The 24235-nt window shown below is 41.1% G+C and overlaps 1 protein-coding gene across 1 annotated transcript in view; it reads right to left on the reverse strand.

Moving 5' to 3' along the window:
- LOC111271994 (peroxidase) overlaps window positions 1-23624 on the reverse strand; it is a 43559-nt gene extending 19935 nt beyond the window's left edge. Inside the window, exon 1 of the mRNA XM_022853108.2 lies at window positions 23565-23624. The gene's annotated coding sequence lies outside the window, so the exon portion shown is untranslated. The remainder of the gene's footprint in view (window positions 1-23564) is intronic.
- Between the last annotated feature and the right edge of the window lie 611 nt (window positions 23625-24235).

Below are 24235 nucleotides of genomic sequence, written 5' to 3' on the forward strand. Positions count from 1 at the left end.
GACATCAATGCTTTTAGCCTTTAACTGCACAGTTCTAGGTCCTTCTTCATTCGCGCATCTTATCTGCATCGACTTGTAGACGGATCAAACTTGCTCCGTTATGGCGCACTGATTTACCTACTTGGGCTTAGGGATATGGGGTGGTCTAGGTTCGAGACCCGGTGTAGACACACTTCGCCTAGTGTTCGGAGGAACAATGCTTAACGGCTTGGGAACCGGACGTAAAACTCGAAATATATATTTACCTATATATAGAAACAACAAAACATAGGATGGATAGAAACAGATCGATATGCAGAAATATTTATAAAAATAGTATAAATAATACGGACACGCACATAGCAAGAGGGAAAAAGTACGAGAGTCAGTCGGTTGTCTAATCACTACGGTAGCTGATTTCATCTGCCACTACAGATTGTGCTGGTGATGTTTGTAGCGGCGGCACGCGTCGTGTGAAAATGATTGTTTCAACTAGCTACTATATCATATGTATATATATTATATATATACAGGACTGGCTGAGAGAGTAACAAGGCGAGACTACGCTGGTAGTCCGGCACTATCTGTAGTGGGCAACGGTAGCGAACAGAGGTATTAACAGGGGCAGTAGTTGCTCGGAGCGCTTGGCGCTCGATGCCCGCGCGAGAAAACGGGGCAGCTGTTATAAGCCGAACATCGACAACAGATATATATATATTAACGTTCGCAAGGGGACGACACAATACCACTATATTAAAATAGCAAACGTAGCAAACGATATCGTTATTAAAAATACGGTAATTGACGCCAGCGGCCACCGGGCGGTCGCTGTTCGTTACCATATATGAATATCGTTTTTGTGGAAGCGGCTGCCGGTGACGCCGCCGTCGCATTCGGAAGAGAAAACGATAAGTAACGGGGAAGACAACAAAAAAAGCGCTCATTTTGAATTGTTACCATGTGCTATGGCAATTGTAACCAATCACTGTAATCGCGTAACGTTTAGATTTGAACAGATCAGAAGCTGATGTAGAACACAGCCCTCAAGCTCACTGACATCAACCAGCGAATTGGCGCCTTACAATATCATGGTCCAAAGTTTACACGCAAGGAAAAAACATCTGTTTTATATCGGAAATGCAATATTTTACGTTCAAAATAATTTCCCTTCGCATATTTTTCACTTTGGTCAGTTGTTTATAGGTTATTATTGTCATCCGAATGATTTACGAGGTATTTTACAACTGGATTAAAAAAATTAAAATACCCGCGCATACAACAGCGCGAAGTTAACTAATATAACGAGTATGTAAAATGCTTTTGATTAAAAAGTAATATATATATATATATATATATATTACTTTTTACTTCGCGCTATCGACAACAGATATACATATACTAGCGTATATATATATATATATGTGTGTGTGTGTATAGTTCAAGCGGAGTTGCTCACGCCGTAAACTTGCATAAAGAAACAACACATTATAACAAAAGATGTAAAAAGTTTGGATATTCTTAGCATCAAAAATGATGGCAGATGCTCGGTTAGAGGAATGGATAAGAACATCAAAAAGATGAAAATGTATAGAAAATAAGCCGGTACACTGTCAAGTAGGTAACTGATATGTACACTGGTAACAAGATGGCATTTGTAACTGTACGTAATTTGAAGTTATAAAAGGCTATAGTATCCTGATTTTGTAATTGCTCCTTTCTCAAACGGGAACAAGTCTTTAAAAGGTAAACTATAAACGAAAACTGGAAGTTATTAGTCACTGCAGGCAAGCAGGTGTTCAATGCACGCTAAGCTATAGACTACCTCAGGAATATTCATCAGTTGTTTTGGGTATAATTAGGTTTCCATAAGTACACTGAAAACTACACACAAGTTATATTAACTGTTACATTTCACGACCCTTTTCTCCTGTAGGAAAAAATTGCAACTCTACAAAGTAACATATGTGGTACAATGCGTCCTTGTATTACATGTACCTCCTTGTAGTAGGCGCCCCACAACAGACGAAAAATCGATTAATGGATCTAACTCTATTATATCCATTATAAATAGTTTTCCTGTCGAGGCTTTGTTTTCATCTATTCCACCACACTAATAATTAGGTATTGTTGTATGTAGTATGCCATGTTTGACTCTATTTTTTTTATGTTTTGCGGACCACACCAATCGTGACCGACCCATGTTTCACTTATAACTCTGCCAATTTTGACCTGGAAAAGTAGGATAACAATTGACGTTTGTTGTTGTTATTTATAACCGTCGTTATGTTTACTAGTCATTGATGGTATAGTACCAAGCGTCATTGTCGCCAGGTTATGCCGCTGATAATTTGCCCGTCGACAATGAAGGCTCCTCGGCATAAACGCTCCTTCCATATATCGATGCGTCTTTCTTTTTTCGATTAAAAAAAGGCAGAAAAAGCAAAAACTGCTATCGTCCCAAACGAAAAAGGCACTCTCCGTTATATATCAACAAACGAAGTTTCGCCCCTGTGAAGCAGCACTTTCTGCCATGTTTGCTTTCTAACTTTTTAAACCTCCAATCTCTGTGGCACTGGCCAATAGCCATTCCGTCCATTGCTTCCTCAGGCTTATACAGCCAGCAAAGCCCTCGAAGCCAGTCCTATAGTCGACGATGGTGACGTCGTCCATGGATCACGCCAGCCCGTTATCTGTGAGTGGTATCTCGTAGGCTATAGCATGATTTTGTACTGTTAATAAGACGGTACCATAGATGTTCGTCTTGCTGAGGCACCATCGACTTCGGCTTCTGGCAGTAGTCACTCGTTTTAGGTAAAGAGTTTCAGGTGAAACATTACCGATAATCACTGCTTCGAAGCTGTTGCTGTCGTTATAGTTGCAAGCGATAAAAGGTATGTGAAGACGTCAGCCGCCACTTGTACGCTTGTTTTAACCAGCGCCACAGTTTTACGCCAGCGACGGCTATCTAAAAACTCTTCGCAAATTTCCCTGCGTCTGTCAGGCAAAACCCGATCGCTATGGCAAATAACTGTTTCAGGCGGGCCACGTGAAGTAGCAATCAACTTGTGCCTGAAGTTTCGTGAAACGAAGTAACCACGAAACTTCTTGTTGCTTCGTTCAAAGCGGGTCAGGGAACTGTGAGGCGGAGTGATTTAAGTAGCCGAAAAATACAATTGACGATTGTTTGTTGGAGGTAAATGAGGGCCCAATCGATGAGACTTTGCGTCGATATTCGGGGTTCTGAACAAGAAGATTTGAAGATATTTTTCAGAAAAAAAAAGTAGGGGGTTTTCCTTGTATTTACGTAGACGAGCGATCCAACGGTTTGATATTGCTCGCTACGATAGTCGAAATATGGACTAGTATCGTCAATGGTATGAAAAACTGATCGCATAATTTGACGCCAGGTTATCGTACGCAGCAGCTGTGAGTGAAAAGGTAGGGACTTAGTTGGCCAATGAAGTGACAGTGCAGCACCATTGAATATGTCGCGGCCTTCTAATGGTCCGTCATTAAGGCGGAGTGATCGGAGCTATGCTTACCTGAATTGCAGGGCAGTTATTGAGATACTGGCTATACTGCATACGACTTTGGGAACTAGGCCCTCTTGCGGCAAATCCTCTTTACATATCTCATAACGGAAAAATAGTAAAGAGTTGTTAAATATGCGATGGCTATAGCAAACGCATTAGGTAATCAGCAAAGCAACAAGAAGGAGGTGTTTCAACTATTTACGACAAGATGACATCGAGAATCAATGGTAATCTTTTATAGACCAAATATTGTAAATAGATCTAAATGGTTCTGTAAAAGCCATTATTTGCATATGCTTTAAATGCCTATTTGTACAATGAACAGCCTCATGATGCACGACTGTGTATATAGGCCTTAGGTTTTGTGCGAGGTGTCTTAGTTACGAAATCAAAAACATGTTTGACAAGGGGATCGCAAGCCGCGTGTCGAAGGAACAGATTATAATGCTCAAAATACGCCATGTAATTGTTAATTTGAAATCATGTAGTTGCGGGGAAGGATCTGAAAAGAAGGAAACTCATGTATTTCTTTCTCCGGTTCACAAAGCTGGAGCTAACTTGGGTTTCTAAAAGTTAGCTTAAGCTTCAATGGGGTCCCGCAAAGCAAGCGATAACATGTTTCTTCTTTCCTATTGACAAGCCTCTGACAGCATTGCGCCATTAGTATCTTAATTGATATCAATCAAGTTCTATTGTTATCATTTCGTGATATAGTTGTTTATTTTGCTAGTGAAGTAACTGCCGCCCAATAGGGCACAGAACTAGTCCGCAGGCCATGTACAGTTTTTGCTACGAACCGGGTCGGCATGTTTGTGTGAACAACGCCCAAATAAGTTTTTCGCCAGTTAGTGTGCATTTAAGTTTACATGGTCAATACGACATTAAATGGCATACGTTTTTTTTTTTTTTTCTCTATGGCCATAATACAGTAGACCACCATAGCCGATCTCAAATTCGAAGCCCCTTAATAATCTAGTTGACTGGAAGAAAGCGTGTCACACACTTCTTTATGATCCTTATAGAGACGATACACAAGCATACAATTTTCTAAACTTGCGCCGTCCTTCAAGTTCTTTCTTCCGGTCGATATCAATTGTCGATCAACCGAGAGAAACGTTAGCTAGTGCACGCGTTATTTCAGTTCACTTTATGAGGCACCGATTTCGACGGTATCCCTTAATATCGAGCACCTAGTCCGTTTGAACGGGCTGAATTTTACAATAACAGTACTCTGTAATAACGTGAATTAGTCTAATGAAAATTTAAGCACTAGCCCTTGAATAAATTTCTAATTTAGTTTAAATTAACAACGCCATTTAGGCAATGGTAGAGGCAAAAAGAGTTCTTTTTTTTTAAAAAGCCCAGGCCTAATACAGATAGTAGTGGGTAAAAGTAGTTGTGACGATTGAACAGTGTAATGATAGACGAGCACATAGCAGCGGCAGGAGCCGATTTGCTTATACCTCTCAGCAACGCAATTTGTGCTCGCACCGAAACAGATAGACAAACTCAGACGTACACAGACTATAATACGTCCGTTGCCCAGCCCGATCGAACGCTTGACTGTCCTGATAAATGCCGGTCCTACTCGGCCAGCAGCAGGAGTCGCAGGAACTGTCGCAGCTGCTAAGTCTCTACGATTGATGCAACAATCGCCAAATCACTAAAAGAGATCAATCAGGACGCTGTTGACCCTTTAAAGCGTTCTGTCCCAGTGTACGTGTGCACTGGCGTCCAATCAACCGTCGCATTAACAACAGGCGATAGATGGACAGACGGACACACGAATGAACCTAGAATTATTCTGGGCTGGGCATTGACGTGGACTTCGAAACATATGGATCCCCAAGCAACGATGGCTGACGCACATATATACTAATGTCAAAAACCTCTAGCCAACCAAGCTCGCGGCAAACAACGGACGCATTGGAAAAAATCATTGACTAGATGTAATAAGGGAAATCAAGCAAGATTTTCGACGTTGAAAGTTGATAGCTGCTGTTTGCTTATCAGAAGCATGCGGTCAAGATATGCTGGGTAACGAATTAGTTAGCGATTGCTAAAGTCAAAACGTAATTCAATGAAACAAGTGTGAGAAAAACCACGAAACGCAAAAAAGATCACAATAGCCTAATCGTGTAAAAAAAAGCGCCCAAACTGCCCCACGTAAGCAAACCGTTGATTCTGTTGCTTTCGGCCACGGCCACTATGTATCATAAAGGTGGGCACATTTCTAAAGATGGCGGGCGCTAGTAATAAAATAATTATGATCGTTATCACGATTACCACTGCCAGTTAGGACCAAGACCTATCTCGCCGACAACCATTACAGCGAATTTAATAATGATAATAAACAAACATACCGACAGCAGCGGATTCAGGAAAACATCCATAGGCACAGTTAAATATTATGTGGAATTTTTGATGGTCAAAGCGGCACCGGCTGCAAGATCTGTGCCAATCATTTTGCGATATATCGTTCGATAGACTTTCACGTATCGAGACCCTCCCCACACATATGAAAACGCATTGAGAATTGAACGGTGACTGCTCGTTTTGTTCCATATACTAATAATCATAGATGTATCTGTATCCGACGACAGTAAGCTCTGAGTGTTTACGTACGTAATTAAAGTTTAGCACATATATATATACGCATCGAAGCTGATCAATGTCCAGACGACCGCAAGCTGCAATTAAGCTAATATCGCTTACCCAATATCTGGCCTATATCGATGGGTATCGTACCACTGACTTGCTATCGTTATCGCTAGTTTTTATACCTAAAATAAAAGGAATCACAATAATTATTCTGCCTATTGAAGTGTGCGCTGGTAGTAATGGAACTTCTGTGTGTCAAAGAGTCTAAGGAAGACCGACTGCTGATACGGGTGAAGGAAAGATACCAGGTGAAATAGCCGTCTGTAGTTGTTCGCTGATGGAGGTAGATTTAAATTGCGCATAATACTTCTAATGTGATTCATGATGTTCTATCGGGCACAGCTGATTAAACAAATTATGTCAGAATTTCCTTTTTTACTCGGTCGCCCCCTACTGGATCCATATACGAAACCCAACACAATACACGACCCTGGGTAGTGGCATTTCGCATGCGGGTCTAACTGTCGATAAACATGGCGTAATACATGATAATGGTCAATAATGAACAAATCAACGAGCGCTCTGCTATTAGTTAGATAAAATAATGATATTACTGGCAGGATCTGAGAAGGAAGCACTCATATACAGATGGTCTCATTGCATCAGTGTACATATATGTATGCATATATGTACACACTAGCTGTATGCAAACAATCGACGTCTCATTTAAAAAGGTTACTTTCGTTAACCTAGCAGTTTATGTATTTTAGGAGTTTGTGGCTGAAAGACAGCCCTCTGGCGGCCCACAAATGTAGCCCCTTCTGCCCCGAAGACATAAGCTGACACTGCAGGTGAAGGATTAGTCTAGAGAAACAGAAAAATCTGCCTCTGTTGCCTGTGAAGTCTCTCATGATCGATAAGGTCCACCGGAACAACTCGGTTGAACATGGTACGGTGCGTCATATTTCCAGTAAACATATGGTGATTATAGTAATTATAATCACACTACACCTAGGTCGGTGACAAGTCCGCCTCTTTATCATGGCAGATTCGCTGAATCGCCAAGCTCGATATAGCACTCAATTATTTAGCCGGAGGTCTTCGTTGCCCGGCGTTAGCTGCATGAGCATTGGGTTTTTTCATTTACAATAACAGAGCTTTGAAGCGCACAGATTTTAGATAGGGGCTTGATTAATTCAAGGACGACGTTATTCTTGCAGCACCTGCTTTGCACACACACACGCACGCACGCACGGAATTTTTTTGTATAGACTCTTGAAGCTAGCAGGTTCCAGTCGCACGCCGATAGGACAAGGTGCCCCGCCCTTGTTTATCGCCTAAAGTATTGCTGTTGAGCTCACAGACATTATGATATGCTATTACCTGTCGTGCCAATTGACCATCTGACACAGATATCTTTTCAGTACAGTTTTCTAGCTATCCGCCGCAAAATCAGCTCTGAGTGGGGCGGAGGTGGGGGGTGCTATACACAGACCGTAACTGCATGTTGTTTATTAGCGTAATTACGCCGAAGGTTTAAAGGGTCGGATTTAAGCACACCAAAATCGATACAGCCATAGGGCACTAAATAATTTATAAGTAACGATATGTGCTGGTAGCTAGAACGGATAAAGAAATATTGGCGGCATCTATTTGTGCATGAAGAAATTAATTACGAATACTATAGTATATAAGTTGCATTCGTGTAACCAAAGTCTCGTAAATATCCTGTCATCTCGGTTGGTGACAGAAGAAACAGCTGAGTAGCTAGAGCCCATGCGGTCAGACCCCTAACACAAAGCAATTTCGCATGCACCTAAATAAAATACGTAAATATGCTACCGTCCCGTAAAAATTACGTTGGAGCGTGTCAATAATTCAACAGAACGTATCCGTAGTATTTGCAGGACGTTTAGAATAAACCAGAACGTGATAAGTACGGGAAGTCAGCTTAATTAAAACTGTCCCGTGGCTCATCTCAAGAAAGTTTAATCGACTGTATGGATGATGAGGCACGAAGTAGCGAGCTGTTTTTATAACCGGGTCTAGTTGATCGACTCGGCGATACGTTCAGTGCGTGTCTGTAACTTGAATAGAGCAGTTCAGAAGTTGTTGCAGACTTGAACTACGGCAGTGAGAGAATCAAAGGCTTACGAAAACTTAGTCGGTTGTGGCAAATCGAATAATGTTCCCCATTTTGTCTTTTAGGAGCATCTTTGGCGAAACGTCGGATCTGGTGATGTTACTATAAAATTCACAATGGCTATCGATCGAATAGTCGGTACTGTCTCTTAGGCGCGTTCAATAGCGGGAGTCAACGAAACGGGATTGAGCTCTTTAATACCACTGGCGAAAACGGTATATTACAATTTTCCGATCACTACAAGTATTAGTTTGTAAGGAATATGTTTTTCGCGTTTTGATCAGCCCGCCTAAAATAGATTAACAAAGGCTTGACGTATCTTATTAGGTTGTCTTCAAGCTGTCACTTCGATTTAAGGCCACACGTGTCACGACCTTTGAACGGAACTCACAACCAATTAAAATTAGCTTGATAATATAACTAGGACTTTGTACAAATAGAAAGAAACTAATAGAATATTAAAAGCAACATCATATATTGAAGGATGTTGGCAAATAGAAATAAAAAAACTTTTGGCAATGTAGCATTATCCATCGATGGGAGACCCAATCTTATTACATAACAAGCAGTTTGAAAACAAATATAGTTCATGTTTACCCTACCCTATTCGTAATAGGTATGGAGAAGATTGTCATCGATTTATCAACATATTATTCAAATGTAAAGGTTCCTCTACAAGATCAGCTCGATCACTACCGAGCCACGTGCTGCCAAAGGAAGTCCTGCAATACTATTAAGCGATTTTATCATATCTAAGCTTGAAGAGAAAGTGATGATAATGGAGTACTTCGATAAGTGACTTGTCAACTAGGGGAGGAATAGCAGTTCGTATTGAGTTGTTGAAGGAATCTTCATTTTTCGAATTTTTGCTTTGGTAAATTGGTTTCGTGAAGTGCTGCTATATGTTAAAAACGTACGATCAGTGAGCCCCGCAAATAGAGGCCTGGTCTGTAGTTTGTCAACAAAATCACTTTATATTAGAGATAAACACTGTATAAAATTTTTCTGTTAGGCTTAGGATCTTTTCAAAGGTCAATTTTCGCTGGTCGGATCGATGCTGCGGAAATCTACTAAGTTGGCCGATTAGAGATAGTACTATATATATATATATATATATATATATATACAACTAACATTCATATCATCATCATAAATTGCCTACAGAAATGCAACTAGAAGCAGACGTGGTGGGACGAATCACCTGTTTCGTTGAGTTAGGCGTTATCTAATCTCTCTGGCAGGAATTGCGGTTGAATACTGAATTTCACGTTTCGGGGGGTGGATCCGCTAATCTGGCAATCCCCTGTTTACGCTTTGAACCTCCGTCTTGACAGTCACATTTTAGTTTGACAGGGAGGTAATCATCTGCTTTTCGTACCCATGGCGTAATATTGACAAATTTCATTTTTTATGTTGTGATGGCTGCTTTTGGTTCGGCTAGATATTGTTGAGGGCAAAAATCTTACCCGTGTTGGTACCCCGCATTTGCCACCAAGCATACGGGGACGTCTCATTAAGCCAGATGAACCTATGCTAATGGGGGGAGGGGTAAGACTGCAGTAGATCTGGCTGATTCCTAGCATCGTGAAGGTTGCATCCCGATTATTTTTATGCAATAATCATGGGACTGGCCCGAAAGATGTTTTTTTTTAATGAATAACTTTGTCCCGCCGTAATAATATCTTTGTACTTTTGTCTGAGAAAGACTAATGAAGTTCAGAGAATAAATATAGCGATTGGTTACTAGGGGAAAATTAAAAAAAAAAATACCAATCTATGTTATTGCATCATAAGGTTATTATTTACTTATTTTCGGTACCATACAATCGTTTACAAATAATACTCCCTATCCCGATCAATGAAATATATGATAGCCTGGAGATGTGTGTCAATTCCAAATGTGATGAAGTCTTGTACTGTTTTGAAGTCTTCCAGCTCACAACATAGCAGAACCGGCTGCACGATTTATCATGTCGTTTGTCATATTTGGAAGGCCATACACAATGGCTGTAAATACGATGTTATATTATTTCATGCTCTTTATATTATTATACTTCACTTCCCCAAATAACTGATGTTATTCTCATTACCGATACAGTTTACGAGAAAGTCAGCATTTTGCATATTCCGCACCTTCCGAAAACCCTGTCCTACTTCGTTTGACCGGTGTTCTTCTTGTTAGCATCCGAGTCCACAGGTAAACACTAACACGCCTTAACAAAAGCAATCAACGAATCCCGGGGCTGCTGTCCAGGTGTTCTGGAGCAGCTTTGAGGGCGGATGTGCTTACAGACGAATTTAGTAGGTCATCACGTTTTAGACATTTTTCCCCTCTTCCTTTACGCTCCGGACTTGTTTGCAGGGAAGCGTTTCGGTCATATTAGTCTCATCATTTGCTTGTCCTTGTGAGGCAGCAGTAAGATAATATCGATGCAAGAGGCTCAGCAACCGGTTGGGGGGTCTGCGCCATTCAATTGGCCTTAGCTAGCTTACTGCTCCACCTTCGGCAGATATGGGCAGTGTATGCAACTGTTTGAGCCGGCCAGGATAAGCTTACGATGTTCTATTCGTTGTTGAGCGATCGTAGTTGAAATGGGTACTTTTTTGCCGTCCTGCCAACGTCGGACGGACCTGCCGGCGCGGGGATGAGAGACCGGATCGTCTGGAGCAAACGGAACGAAAATTTTGGCGTCGGTCCGGGAGCCAAAGCAAGCTACTTCGTTCATTGGTCTTTTTCAACTCTTATTGAAAAACCCGTTGGAGCGGCAGACCAGCATCGTGACTGAGGCACACAAAGGCGTCAATAGATGCTAAGTGAAAAACGGTAGCATAGAGCTGAGATTTTTGAAGAAAAATCCGGACCCGACGACATATTGTTTCGGCGTTCGTTCAATTTGTTCGACTTTTGCTAAAGACTGTTACGGAACTACCGCGTCTTGCTTTGTGACTAGAAGTAACAACAATGCTCACCTAAAGCCTATTTTCTTTATCGTGATCCGAGCCTGTCAAGCGATAACCGTTATTACTGCTGTTAGTTAAAGTTGTACTCCGTTATGTTTTCAAGTCGCCGCTACCGAATAATCTTCTCAGTTAGATACTATACTCAATGATGTAGTTACGTTTAAAAAATTTCCAGTTCATACGTACTTTCGTTTCCATCCGTGCTCCGAGGCACGCCCGATGGGCCACCCGCATGATGATATTTAGAAGTTAATCCCGAGTAGGTAAACAAATACTAGAAATGAAATGTATTTGTCTGCCATCGAAATTATCCAGCGTCGTACATAACTAGGTTACTAAACACACAAGAAAATTCCTCTTCGAAGAATTTGTCCTCCTATATGTTTTTCGAAAAATTTCTTGCACCGACTTAATAAACGTAATATTATTAAAGTGATTAATATGTGGCGAAAATAACGAGGTAATGTTCATTCGTTTTATTGTGTGACGCTCACCGAAATTATATAGCCCGAGTGGCGTTGTTACTCATACGACAATTAGGGTTGTTATCTGTCGCAATTTTATGCCACAGATATATGCAACTAGTCAATCTGCCGGCCATATCTGGCACTATCTTTACGATTCGTATAGTGTCAATATGGCGAATGGAATATCCCAGGGACCGAATCTACTTACTTTTGCTAGATGTTGCTATCTTTATTTCCATGACAATTGTGGTAGAAGCCGCACTCATGACGACAAAGGTAAGCTCCACCATTTTAGCAGGGAGCGCTGTCAAAGCAACTGTCGCGTCGCGAGAGAGGCGACGAGTCCGCTTCATGGCCACAAAACGCTAACCTCTCCCTTCACCGCCACGTTTCGTTACCCCGAGTTAGATTCGACTAGGATTTCTTGTTCTGCGCTTGCTCGAAAAAGGCTGGATGACACGGGTCATGACGACCCAGCACAAATAAGGTGTAAATCTCTTCATTCCGGCACTCGTCGTTCACTTACGCCATCTGCTCGACTGTACTTAGCGGACGACGCAGTCGCAGAAGCTTACATGCTGATTAATTAGTATAATGTTTGATTGCAGCAGTAGATAATCACCGGCACGAAAAGGATGGCATAAAGTTTTAGTATTTGCCCGATCTGCCTTCCCGGCGACCCTCGTCCATTTACATGCACAAGGACCGTGCTTACGATGATGTCAGCAACAACCACAATCATAGAGCGGTTAAGATAAGCAGGACAAAAACACACACGCATATGTATAACCGTGTGAAACATGTAGTGTGTTTGTAGCAATCATTATACTAGAATATTTCTTTACCATTGCGTTTACGACCGCGACTAAATGTTTAGCTTGTCCTCTATTGCAATCGTCCTGGCGAGTTAACGATTTGCAGTTAGCTGTGATACTGATTCTAATTGAGATCAGGCCGTACGTGCCTGCAAGCAGATTGTAAAGTTAGCGGGTAACTTATGATATTGAATAATTCCACAAAGCAAAAGTCCTGAAGGATGCAGAAGGCTAGCTACGTTCTAGTAAAAAAGAAAAAAAAAATCATAGGTTGTTATGTAAGTGTTCCTTGACACTGCGTGGTACAGCGGCTAAATTATATAGCCTTAATATACTACCCGTTTGCCTGCTTTCTATAATGAGGAAACGAAAGTTTAGATCTATATACAAATAAAAAGTATATCTATGGAAACAAGTAAGTTTGCAGCTGGGCCAGATACTGTCTAAACTGTAGGCCAGATATGTTAGTTTCACCATTTCACAGCTGGTTATCACAATCTGTCTCACACCGTTCTTGAACTATTTTGATAGTTTAGATTTTTCTTCTGGCAATTATGTTATGCTTATACCAGCGCAGTGTGCCCGCTCAGGGCCTGCGAACTTCAATAAATAATTTTTCTGTATATGTAATCAAATGATAGCATACGAAAGCACGATATCGCTGCATGTGAACGGGATTCGGCGCACGCTAGTTATATCTCTGCACTATATTATTTAATAGGTATTTATACCAAATGATCAATGCCTCCGTATGGACTTTTTTTTTTTGTCACAGAAATGATTTTGCACATATGACGAACGCTCATATATATATATTATATTTTAACACCATCTAATCCTTATATTTAAATAAAAACAGTAGTAATAATAATCATCATCAACAGCCCTTACGTTTGACGCCCGGCACGCCAGGAGGTTCATCGTCCAGAAAACGGTACAACTCTACGGGATTATAACGGTGCGTCGCAGCCTATGAACTTTCTGTCCTACAACTGCTTGTCTATTCTAACTAGACGTACTTATGTGCTTAAAAGCCATCAAAATGCTTTTGCTTTATTCCGCCTACGGGTGCTTTTATGTTTGCGAAAGCGCTAACAACGACCATTCGTCACATCCATGGTTACGCCTTTCAGGCTGCGTAAACTAGGTCTTTCTGACAAGTCCTTGGGCAGGACCACCAGTGATTTATGTATCATGTGTGCATTCTCTATATGCTTCAGTATATAGTGGAATTATAGAGATGCTGCTTCTACTGCGATGTGTTAGAACATTTTTTTCGGACACAAGTTAGGAGTTAATCAGCTACATTATGCAGAAGCAAAAATCTTTCGATAGTTTGAAATCAGGTAAAAGGGTGAACCGTGCAATGAGTTTTCTCAGACTATAATACAGTTTGCCCAACCTGTACGGATGCACATATTATATGCGGGTAAGTGTACACATATAGTGTGATGTAACCCCTTTCCTTTTCTTTTTTACCGGCCGCATTATCATTATTTCATGTACGATTTCCCAGTTAGCTTATTATAATTGATAAGTTATTTAGCTATATATCATTTAGCTGGCGTTTTTCGATCGCACCATTTTATCCAATCTATTCTATCGGGCCAATGGTCTAGCCTCTCTTACGACACCCGCCATACGTATAAGGAAACACAGTGAACAGATTTAAATATATTATTATTGGTTACCCTATTGCTATTATTATTATCGTACTATCTCTGTCTCGGTTTTGTATAGCGCCGTATTCTAAAGAAAATCAAATAACTTAATGCTATCAGCTACTCCCGTAACAAACCGTTAAGCATGAAGGCAAGCCAAAGTAAATGGTAAGGTCTACGGTGGTTATAGTGATGACAGCTTCGCACTTAAACCGCTTGTACCACGCTGTGTAACAATATTTGACAATCCTTAACAATCTTTTCCGGTTCACCAGTGCACTAGCTATCAAGCAGAAAAAGAACAATACCACCGTGATCACTTGGCGAAGCGTCACGTAAACCTTTTGATTCGTTTGTGGGTAACTCGCACACTTCTCTATGAACGCGTATACGTGTGCACTGGTACGTATTTATTTGTTTGTCTTAAGAGCGAAATGGGTGGGCAGAGAGAATTCAGTATTCCGCTTGTAATTTAATGGAATAATATTACGCGACTCTGATTGTGATGATGCCCGGTGAGGCTCGTACGCGCTGTCGATGGCGGCGCAAGTTTGAGGCATAGGGCGGCGATGACCGTCCCTGTTATCGGCACAACGGTATGGGGCTGGCCTCAACGATTCGAAAGACAAGTGCTCACAGGCCAAAGTAGGCAGTGCGCTAGCCGATTTGGCCATGTAGACGCGTACATCACACTAATTTAACTGCCGGATCGTCGATTATCAGTAGCAGTGAATGGAATAGGCTTAGATTTAGCTGTTGAATGACTAAATATATTTATAATAAGATAAAAATAATCATCTTGGCCGTGATAGCTCTCGCAATAGTAGGATTGACGACGGAGTGGATTTTTACCGAGCGTTGGGTCGTGGCGGCTACCCTTCCTGCAGCCGCCGAACGCATAAGATAGCATAGCATATTATGCTATTAGAAACTGTTGTGTGCTTATCTTATATATATATATATATATATATATATATATATATATATATATATACACTATACATGAGTAGTGAGCGATTTAATATTTTAATGAATGCCAGAGAACGAGAATTTATGTTTCAAAGCGTTGCCCATTGACGGTGCTTAGCGTCAAAAAACGCGAAAAGTGTTTCGCCGTGGCGTTCGTTCATGGCATCACTGCATGCTCTCACATGTTATCTATAGGATTGTTAATCAGTTTTAATTAGACTAACGGCGTAAGATAGACTTCATCTATCAGCTTCTTGCCAGTTAATTTTTCTTTATAATCTGCCCATTGACAACAACGAAGTCCGTGAGGCTCTCCATGTCCTTCGTCAAATGTCCAAATGAGGTGCCCCACAAATACTTGGCACGGCAGCTACGTTGTCTTTTCCTTTCAATTTTTTCTTGCAGAAGCTCCAATTACGGACATCCGATCATTGTAGTATTTAGATTAGGTGAAGTGTTTACTTCATTCCGTTCAAACGAGTTCCAATATTTAAATTTGGGGAAAAAATGCTAACGTATCCCGGCAGGTTTCGTCGCATAGATCCATCACCGAAGCCCTTGCTTCATCAGCGGATTCTGTATTGGATATAGGATGTTGCATGTTTTCGATGACATCGTACAAGGACGAAGACGAACGTGGCAATATGAACGACTCTTTCTGGAGCCGTTACAGCTACGAGGTGCTCTGAATTCAAACTCACTGGTGATTGAAATAGACTTAGCTACAATGGAAACTGAGGGCGTCTGCACCACCATCTGCCGATCCGGTCGCTTGACTAAAACCGATGATCATCATGGCAGCAACTGTCACAAGATGGTACCTGACATGAAGCGGTGGCGACCCTCGGAATAGCTGTGTTTATCCACCTATCGAATTTAAATCATTGGTCACTTCGAGGCGTTCACTTACGTAAACGCAGTGCAATGATAACAGATCAGCGCCGGTAAAGCTGCAGAATCTGTGAGCCGGTACAACGGAGACGGCACAGGCTCCAGTGATAGAACTGATAGAGGACAATCAGATCAGTGAGAGGGAAATCAGTGAACGTGAAGCAATGTTGGTGATACAGGCCCGCCACAGGTCAGCATGTACTGCGTTAGGTATCGTCAGTTCCTGCTGTTTTCTCATGCGCAGTGGAAAAGATTATGACATAACGATGACACTGCCAATGGTCATATCGGCGGTAATCAGAGCGTGTCCGTTCGAGAACAAGAAACAGATTGTTGGAATTACGTGCAGCTATCCTGGCTGCACGACTTTGCCGAAGATGTTAAGCCTATAACAACCATCAGGGCTTCTAATAATGGGCACCATCTTAGGTGGTCAGGTAATCCAGATAATTTTTCATCACATCAGAATTTCTACTTGACAGGTTGGGCACTACGACAATGATCCAGCTGTGACAGGATTAATTTCGAAACAGAAAATTATAGTATCATATCGGAATATCTACATTCGTGCATACATCAGTTGTATGTAAGTCGACCGTAGTCGTTTGCGTAGCATAACTGCATGTAATGTACGATTTGGATAGAAATATATATGGAAGTAGAATTTGCGATGTTTATCTACACCGCCGTTACCCAGCCAAATATTGGCACTTTTATGGTTAATCTAACAGCGGTGAAATGTTGGATTGGGCAAATCAACCCACCGAATCGGGTTCATAATAAGTATTATTTTCCATGCAAAAGGACTTATTTATATCGAGTTGTATAGTAGTTCGATTGGGCCTTTGGGAATTCTCATACTACGTGATTTTGTCCTTTTTTTTTAATCTGAAAATAATTTGCTGGATTTTTTCTTGAGTCGCTCATATCGGAACGAGGCGAGGTTAAACGAAGCCTTAGATGCTTTTCTAGCGACAATGAGCCTAGTTGTCATGGAGATTAATTTATAAGTCGGTGTTATTATGTTTGCGTATTTCACAGGCCAAAAGACGATTCGTATGCGCAATGTGCACACATTTCGTGTAAGAAACACATTTAGTGACACAAAAAGATTTTTATGAACACAAAAAGAAGAGCTTGATGTTTCAAGCAAAACTGTTAAGGAACTCTAACGCGTGTATTTTTGCAGCTGTGATGTATTATTATTCTTATATTTGTATATGGAACGTGACGTGGCATTTGCGGCTCAACAAGGAGCCATATTTCTTGAATTTTTCAATATTTCCGCTAAAGCCATAAGTGCTTAACTAGTCACTTGGTTATCTAATGGAACGAAAGTTCCTCTCAAAACACAATTTAACTCACATTAATAAGAGATAGTGTTCCTAATTCAATACTTAAATTGTGCCTGAAGCTTTGACTAGACCTTTCAACGTTTAATATCTCCTTATCAACGTAATACAAAACAAAATTAATGAACAAAGATGGATGCATGTGCCTTTGATTCTGTCTTACCAGCGGTAAAAAGAAATACACGTTGGAAAATGCCTTCACTATTAGTGTGATCATAGCTAGTGAATCGCAGCTATTTTTGTATCTACGACGGGCGGGATCTCTAACCGCTAAGGTAGCGCTAAAAATCATTAGTAAGTTTGTACTGTTATCCTTGCTACTTGTGGACAGAAGTACGGGACGGGACGTAGTTGGCCATAATATGCGTCGCGTCTGTTTGTTAGTATTAAGCTTGACAATCTGTGAACTTAAAGGTCGTTCCTCATGTTTCGCACACCCCGAGCATTACGTTTTCATATCCCGCTCATGCTACTTTAAACGTTGTCGGCGAGGATACAATTATTGTTGCCAAATAGCCTTTGTTTTTGTATCGCTGCAGCTGCCCCTCCGGCTTGTATCGTAGGTAAGATCGTAAATGGTAGAAATGTCCCCCTCGGCAGGCTGAAGCAGCAGTCCATCGAATATCGACCGTTTTAAACGGAATTCGTTTGACGGCTCACGTCGCGGCGAAAATTGCGGGCGTGACCACGCATCTGGTGTCGTAGGTAGGTAAAATTTTTTGCCAGACCGTTATAACTTGATTGCCTGTCATACACAGTAATATAGGAGAATCCGCACTGAAGGCAAGCGTCCATGAAGCACTAAGTGTGCAGATCAGAACGTACTGGATATGTATATATAGGTACGTACGTAAGGGTCTTTTTTGTCTGCGGAAACGGTAAATAGCCATCGGAGAGGATGACTAAATCGAGATACGGTTCAAGTCACAGTCGTGAATGTATCATGCGATGAGCACGTTTACCAGTAAAAGAAGCTAGCTCACTGTTTTCAGGGTACTATACTTTTAAGCGCAGAAACGGTATAACGAATAAAGAGAAACGGCTGCTATTGCAAACAATGGCCTGAGTTGCAGGAAAAAAACTTAGCATGGCTCTTTTCAGGTATCATTGAAACCTTGTAACTAATAGCAGCCTTTCGCATTCTGTCCTTCAGTGTTTTTCGAGATAGTTCACCGTTAATTTGGTGATTCCATTAAGAAGCGCGCTTAGCGACCACCGCAGACGGACATGGTATTTTTTTCCTTCAAAATCGATGTGGACGGACAGATAAAGACAACTACAAAGTAAAACCCCAGATAAGGTACTCTATATTTTTATCGAAACCAAGGTCGTACCCATTTGTTACTACTAGTTAACTGCCATAGAGAGGTGTACATGGTAAGAGCTGCACGGACAGGTGCTAAAGACAGATTTCGCTGTACAGCTGACAGTAAGAGATTGATCATACATCTCTAATGCGTTAGATTGGCTGGCTGTTTTACCGTTCACCTATCTCAACAGTCGTCACAGACATGTCTCTCTCCGTCCAACGTGTGCTAGGTATTCTAGCCAAATAGAGAGACGTGAAATAAAATGCGTATCAATGAACTTATAGGTTTTGCGATACACGGATAACACCTTTCCATAAGAAACAATACAAACAGTTATCAGACCCATTCATATTATTATATAGCAGTGCCGCTTGGCTGAATAAAATATTCGTTGTGGTCAACGTTACCCACATTAACAGATGCGCAAAGCCAACTAAAGCAAAAACAATTTACTGCGTTTATAGGGCTTGTTCTACAGAATTCGCAGAAAATATTAAGAAAAAAAAAAAAAAGAAAAAACATTTCTTAGTCATTTGATAAAATAATTGTATTTCTAAGCTTTAGTAATTGTGCAAATTGATAATGATTTATTATTTAGGACTGTTCCGCCAGGTACCTCTTGCTGGGTCTGGATAAGGGTCCAGAGAGAAATATGGATTAGTGCGATCCAGCTGCTTCGTATCTGGAAAACTTCGTTCCATAAAATTGATGTTGTACATTTTAAGAAAAGGTGCAATTTTCAATAGCGAATAATTTCTCAGCTATCAGGTCACGTCCAACATCGTGATCAGTTGTTACAGCCTAGATAACTAAGGATTCTCGGGTATTGCTTCATTTAGTTCTTCTTCAGTTGGTGACCCTTACTTCCTTACAGCGAATATCCTACATAAATAAACCGATACGCTTATAATAGACTTTTTATGTATGCTATGTGGAAAACGCCAGGGGAATATAGACGTAAATCGAATTCGAAAGCATGTCTCTACTAACCCTTAAGGTCAACTACAAGCCAACGATTCTATTGTCTGCATAACCCGAAAGATGAGCCTGTTAGTCTCTATATATTCATGTAAATCGATGTAGAATGCCGGATTATTGCTATATGGTACAGAATAGCATACTCACTATATTGTTTTCCTTGTAGAAAGGAAATTTTCAACGTATTGTGCACATGGCCCCTTGGAAGCTCAATGGCGATAAACCACGACGAAAATAATCAGCTGTCATTGTCATCAATGGATCAACTTAACCACAACAGGTAAATAGGTAATAATAATAGTAATTAAAGTAACCACATCGTTCTGCACTGCTCGATCCAGATATTCGATGTCAGGAAGTTTGGGAACTTTCGTTTCGTTTATGAAACAATCAGGAGCTAAATTGGCTTAGCGGATTGCCCCCGAACGGGTGCGACCAAGATGGCGCGAGCGTACCTAATAGCAATAGTGAGAAATGTAAGTAGCACTAGAGGTAACAAAGGCGATGTGTGACCAATATTTTGGTATTATTTTCTTTTGCAAAATCAATGGAATCAGTGGAATTGTGACCCGTTTCTGGCCAAGAGGGCAAGACGGACCGCGGCACCATTGATGCGAACGTGCAACCCTTGCTTTCCATGCTTTACCCACTTTATTATAATTAGAACTATCGGTTGATTGATAGAGAACGGTAATCAACTAATTAGATATTGGTTAATATGTTGGTTAGGTGTTGTATCATTAGAATTCTGGTAGTGCCATGGCAGTGGTGGCAATTGCGATCGCTTGACGTCTTTCTAGCGAGATCCACGATTAGTCGTAGCGATAGCGACAACGTTAAGAACTCGTACTACACATGAATGCATTAGTTCTACGTAACGACTGGACAATGACAAACGGGGGGGAAGGCCGGGGTAGAGGAGGGTAGGAACACCCTCGTAAACCTGCAGTTCGTGGCTGACTGATTGATTAACGTTTTTTTTAAACCAGAAAAGCTGTCGGTACCTGCCGGCAATTTCAATATAGGGGACAGAAATGTAACTGAAAAAAATTGAGCTCGCTACATTTTGTGCGCAGCATGTCGATTCCGTAAAACGTGTGCTTATTCGAAATAGTGCTAGTTACTCTCGGTAAATTTGTCCACAATGCGGCATTCATTACATTGAAGATATCACAGGCGGAGCAAGATCCCACGACGGTATGCCCCAATAATAAAATCGGTACGCTGCTTAGCTGCCTACCACTTGTTACGGTCGTCGCGTCCTAATATGTCGGTTTGATTGTTCGCGAGGCTCGTTTCACAAGAACAAATAGACCTACTTTGATTCATTCATACACTAACGACTATTAACTACTAGCTAATGAGTCTTGCTAGGTCGAGCAATAGCAACAGACGGCCATAGCTAATGTTTCCACTTTCAGAAGAGCAGATATTACCAAATGACAAAGCGTCCGACATTTGACGCAGGTCGCGGGAGCCATTGGGACTTACCAAATAAAGAGTGATCGATAACAACAGAGAAAGCATAGCATTCGTCCGTGTGGATACCAGTTTACCGTAGATCGTAGACCGTTATTATAGTATACATCATAGACCAGAGAATTAATATTGTGTGCTATCAAACGTAGCTTTGGCCTACTCTTGAATTAACGTATGCTGTATTTTACTACGGGATACATTACCGACAATATAAGTTTGGATATGTGTTAACCTTAACGGCGCTAACTTAGGTCCCACTTAAAACCCCACCGGTATCTCGGTTATTCTAGCGTTTTCGATTTCGATATTGCGGAATCGGCGCTTTAAATGGTTCTTAATATAGAAATGTTCTGCTTGAATGACAAAACACAAATAGTTCACACTGTCTTGAAGGACACGCGTGAATCAAAGAGGTCTATCAGTGGTGGGTAGTACGTTTTATAGTAAGTAAAGTTTACTATCAAAAAAAAAAAAAAGAAAACTTATCAAAGTAATAGTTGTTAAATTTAACTATCCACTGCAAAATCTTCGTGAGAAACAATTTGAGTTAAGACTGTTCTATTATACGATTTTCCTTATTGTGTTCATTATGACAAGTCCGAAAAACCGCTCGGCACTTTCACTCATCTAGAAAGTTTCGTTAACTGGTTCAGTTTAGATAGGAACTATCTTTCTGCATGGCTACTTGAATAGCCATGCAGAAAGTTACGGCATCAGACGATGTTAATTGAAATCCCAAATTCAGATTCACTTTCTCCTTTCGTAATTCCTCGGATCTTTTTACGGAAACTTTTTAAGTCAATTCTCCATCTGCGGAAGACGCACTATTTTCACTGATCATTGACGTAACTTATCATAGACACTGCGGGTGATCCGTCATGTGTGACAGAATTTTATAGACGCGACAAAAATTAATTTTCGGTGTATGATGTTACAATACGAGGTCAAGAAAAATACGGTTTAGCAGAACTGGTAGCAGTTCAGCCCGTGTTTGGCAATCATTTGACTAGTTTTGTCATGCTGTCTTAACACGGATGAGTGAGTCATTAAAACTTCGATTGAGGAAAGCTCCCGAGAGCTTTGAAAGGGCCGCTGAACAGCTTTCGAGCTCAGACACAGATTAACTATGCATAAAAATGCACTAAGGACACCTAAAGTAAGATATGAAGATATATATATGTGTAGTAAAACATTCTAGCAGACTCTGCTAGAATGTCTTTAGTAGAATTCAAAACTATTCAGTGATGATTGTAAGAATAGGCCTGCAAAAATGTTAGAATTTGAACTTACACTCAAAACAACATGTTTCCTATGTTTCTAAACTAAATGTCTATATCCTGGGAAGCTTAATAATAATAGATAGATGGAAGTAAAGAAACCGAAAGAGAAATTAGCTGCTGGTAGTATCAGATCAGTGCCGGCCTTGAGGATGCGTCCGGTCATCGAGGATTTTGGGGCAGCACTTTTCTTTCAGCACGTCACCGACGAATCTGAGCGGATCCGAAAAACGATAAGGGGGTTCGCATTTATTACCGTACAATTTTCGTTGGCATTGCAGATTCGTCATTGTGGTACGTTAGCCTCGTACCGCGAGTAGCTAAAAGTCTTTTTATATATATTGCCTTTAATTCGTTGATGTTCCTTTAACAAATTAAAATCTAACTAGTTTAGCAGTCGATATTGAACGAATTAATAGAGCTTGAACAGAGAAACGCGGCAAAAACACGAACCCCTCATAAATCTAATAATATTTCTGCACCTTTTTGCTCTGCTTCTTTTATTGCTGCCGCCTGAAAGCTATCCTTTCAAATTTCACCGACCACTTCAAATAGATTATCCGTTTTGAAGCTTCAGCTTTGGCAAAGTGCTCATTAAATTCGACTACACTAGAGAAAACACGAAAATCGTCGTTGTATTTATCTGTTATCCATTGGTGCGGCAGCCCTTAGCCGCCGCAAAATGCCACTGCCGTTGAGACTGTTGTATCCTAAGCTCCTCGATGACGACACACGCAAGTATCCTTTCAGCCGCACTGCGGAAACACTTAAGCACCATAGATGTCCTATGACCATCGTCCCACTGTGTGATAGAGTTTTGGCATTGTGTAGATCTTAATGACAGCAGTCATTGTTGCCGTCGGGGAACGCCGCAGTTGCTGGTGTCGTATACCATTCAACTCGTTTCGTTCCCATGTTGGCGTGTATTTTTTTTCGGCCTAGGTACGCTTCTAGCTTTCCTACACAGACCACCGAGCTCACTGAAGTCGATATCAGTGAGTTCGACATTGGTCTTCCTGAAGGATCTTCGAAGTGGATCAAAACTCAGCAACACAGCAATTTTCTTATTCGGTTTCTTTAATGTAGTTTTTGACCTTTTTTAAATCGTTATGCTGCTGATAACACTCGTTTTCGTGAGGTTAACTCACCGTTTTACCGGTTTTCCGCGTGCACGGGACCACGCACCTCACAGCTATGAAGCGGCTTGACACGCCGTGATAGGATTATATCTTAAACAAACTATACGGTCGCAATGCCGAAGCAGGCAAGGGCAACTGCGCCCCTTTCTTCAGACTCGTACAAGACTCTTGTAATCGCAGCTATGGCCGCACTAGCCCACGCACGAACGCTCGGTAGGCTCCCGGTAATCGCCGCGTGTGCACAACGCTATGAGCGTCACTGATTATAGTCCGTTGGACTTTATTTATAATACGAAACGCAATTTCGACGACGCTCTTACTCAGCGCGTTTTTAAAGAGCTTCGCCACGAAATACCTAGTAGAAATTGTGTTCTAAAAGCCATGCTTGAATCCATATGCGCATATATGCATAGTGAACGTTTGATTTGGTAAAGCAGCAAATGAAAATGATCAGCGACGTTTGACTGTCGACTACAAATCCGCTCCGTCCCTATTGATTTTAATAACTGACCGTAATCGCTGGATCCAGTATAGGAGAAAATGGGGTAGTATAAGGAAGCACCGCACTGCATCGATGCTCAAAAGGAGACGTATTGAAAAAAATCGCTACGTCTTCGTACCCGACCAATTCTTTAAACAATTCGTATTAGTAGTAATGGTAACGTGCGCTAGAGTGTGCA

This window comes from Varroa jacobsoni, unplaced genomic scaffold (genome assembly GCF_002532875.2).
Source record: "Varroa jacobsoni isolate VJ856 unplaced genomic scaffold, vjacob_1.0 contig01388, whole genome shotgun sequence".
In the NCBI taxonomy this organism is placed as follows: domain Eukaryota; kingdom Metazoa; phylum Arthropoda; class Arachnida; order Mesostigmata; family Varroidae; genus Varroa; species Varroa jacobsoni.